The sequence below is a fragment of the Elephantulus edwardii genome, unplaced genomic scaffold, assembly GCF_000299155.1.
Source record: "Elephantulus edwardii isolate Elephantulus edwardi_28Jun2011 unplaced genomic scaffold, EleEdw1.0 scaffold00067, whole genome shotgun sequence".
In the NCBI taxonomy this organism is placed as follows: Eukaryota; Metazoa; Chordata; class Mammalia; order Macroscelidea; family Macroscelididae; genus Elephantulus; species Elephantulus edwardii.
In genome coordinates, this window is record NW_006399817.1 from 9312674 (window position 1) to 9315587 (window position 2914).

Sequence of the window (2914 nt, forward strand, 5' to 3'; positions counted from 1 at the left end):
TGTGACACAAAGGATATCATTGCTCACCTCAGATGGATCTTGACTGAAAGCAGAGAATACCAGAAAGATACTTTCATGTGCATTACTGATTAGGCTAATGCATCTGACTGTGTATACCATAACAAATTATGGCTAACCGAGAAGAATGGTAATCCCAAAAGAATTAATTGTGCTTTTTTATGGTCAGAATTATACAAGTCAGGCAAAATAAGATGAGGTTGTGTGGTAAGGTTGTCAAAGCAAGTGTCATTGAGACAAGGCAGGCAAAACTTATGTTAGAGGGAAACGTGCAGACATGTGGACAGGACAGGACCTTATCCAACCAAAATCAGGAAACAGCATTGGACCAAAGCACCTCAGTCTTGCCACGCTTAGTAAAAGTTGCTGCCCTCTCTCCTCATTCCCAAGCAACATAATTAGTGTTTTACTCACACGAGAAACTTGTAATGGGACCAATGATATAAAAAATAACGGACTGGCTGGGGTCAAGATGGCAGGCCTGTCTACCATTGCAGCGTCAGGCCAGTAGCTGGATGATACTAGAAAATGGTATATTGTAATGACATTGTAGCTGCAGGCATTCAATAAACGCAGATTTATTTTTTTAGATGATATAGTATGTGAAGATGAGGATGTAAAAGAAGCCATAAGAAGGCTTCGTGAGAACCTTTATAATGACAGGATGTTTTCCATAAAAAGAGCCCTGGACCTGACAATGAAGCCACAGATCTTGCCTAAAGAACAGTGGACAAAATAGGAGGAGGACGAATTCTACCTTGAACCATATCTGAAAGCGATTATTCAAGAAAGAAAAGAGAGAGAATGGACAAAGAAATAATCACATAATTGAAATCTTGGATGCAGCTGTCCTCAAAATATTTTTATGACGTTAGTTAAACATGAAATATATAATTTAAGAACCATTTGGACTGCCATATATATTACTTTAAATAAATATCTACTGTAAAACAAATAAAAAGAACAATGGACTGAAGTAGAACCATCCATCAGATTTTTAACTCTTTGTGGCATCATCCCATTGGCCCAGACTTAAGCTTCAAAGCACATGCACACAAGGAAGCCAGCCCACTCCATTATCTGTGACACACTTGGCATAGGTTCCTCTCCATTGCTTCCTTCTTTTCAGAGAATGATCTGTCCTCCTCTCAGGGATGAATCTTTTCTAATAAATTGCCTTTACTTTAGCTCTCACTCCGATCGCCTCACCTTTTCTCTTAGCCTCATGCTTTAACAAGGGCTTGGCCTACACTGGGATTATTTTAAGCAAGAGGAAGGCTCAACAGTGTTAATATTAGGGGCTTCATTCACTGCTGATTCTCCTGTTGTCTTCCACCCGATTCAAGTCTTTGTCAGGCAAGGGAGACAAACACTATGTCATTTGAAACATGCAAGGTAATATACTTATTTGAAACCTGTACAAACAGCAAGAAACTAGTGCCTGAACAAAATACGGGAACACTACCTGGTTTAACAGGTATATAATAGCTGAATTGTAATATGCAATTCAAATCCACTAGCTGCTCTTTAGGGATAGCCTGCCTCTGAAAACTCTCTAGAGGGCCAGGCATGGGTTCAGTTCCAACTCAAAGGCACACTAAGACCACCAACAACACAGGGTTCAAAATCAGGAAAGATGTGATATGCATTCAGGTTGTATCCTTTCTCCAAACTTATTAGATCTATATGCGAAGCAAATTATTTGAGAAACTGGAATATATAAAGAAGAATGCAGCATCAGCATTGGAGGAAGACCCAGTCACAGCCTGAATTATGTAGATGACAAAACCTTCTTTGAAGAAAGTAAAGAAGACTTGAAAGCACTTACTGTAGAAGATCAAAGAATACAGCCTTCAATATAGACTAAATCTCAACATCAAGAAAACGAAAATCCTCACTGCTGAACCACTAGGTAACATTAAGAGAGATGAAGAAAAGATTGATGTTGTCAAAGACTTAATTTCAATTAGCTCCACAATCAACACCCTTGGTAATCAAGAAATTAAGAGGTGTTAAAATGTGATAATCTGCTCTCAAGAACTTCTCCCAAGTACTAAAAAGCAAGGATGTTAAAGACTATAGTGTACCTGACTCAAGCTTTGGTCTTTTCAATTGCTTCTTATCATCTGAAAGTTGGATAACGAAGAGGATGACAAAATTGCTGCTTTTGAATTGTGATGTTGGTGAAAAGTACTGATTATGCCATGAACTGTCAAATAAATCTATCTTGAAGTCAATGAAACCAGAGGGCTTCTTAGAGGCAAAGATAGTGAGACTTGTCTTACTCTGGGCACGTTTTTTAAGACGAATCAGACCTTGGAAAGAGATATCATGCTATGCTAGGAAGGGTTAAAAGGTCAGTGAGAGAGGAAAATCCTCAATGACAGGAATTAATACATGACTTCACGATGGGCATGACAGATTATGAGGATGGTGCAGAATTGGAAAAGGTTCAGATCTGTTGTTCATAGAGTCACTAAGGGTATAGTTAACTTGACAGCACCTAACAATAACAACAACCAAACAAAAAAGAGCAAACAAAAATCTCAAAATGCCTAGAATTTATTAAGTTTATTAGGTCACAGGATAAAATGATAAAAGTGGGAATTAATGGTTATAGACTCTACAATTGTCTCAAAGAGTATCCAGTGATGTTAAAAACAAATAGATGATCTGGATGCTGCAATTTGACAGCAGTCAGTCCATAATCCGTAAGTAGAATTACATGATTGCTCAAGTTTATGTATGCAGAGCAGATTATCCGAGAGGCTGGGCTCTATGAGGAGAATTGTGGCATCAGGATTGGTGGAAGGTCTATTAACAATCTCCGTTATGCAGATGACACAACCCTACTCGCTGAAACTGAGGAGGACCTCATGCACTTGCTGCGAAGGGT

General features: G+C 38.6%; 1 pseudogene; it reads left to right on the forward strand.

Moving 5' to 3' along the window:
* The first annotated feature begins 295 nt into the window (after window positions 1–295).
* On the forward strand, window positions 296–838 carry LOC102857401 (annotated as a pseudogene).
* Window positions 839–2914: the final 2076 nt, after the last annotated feature.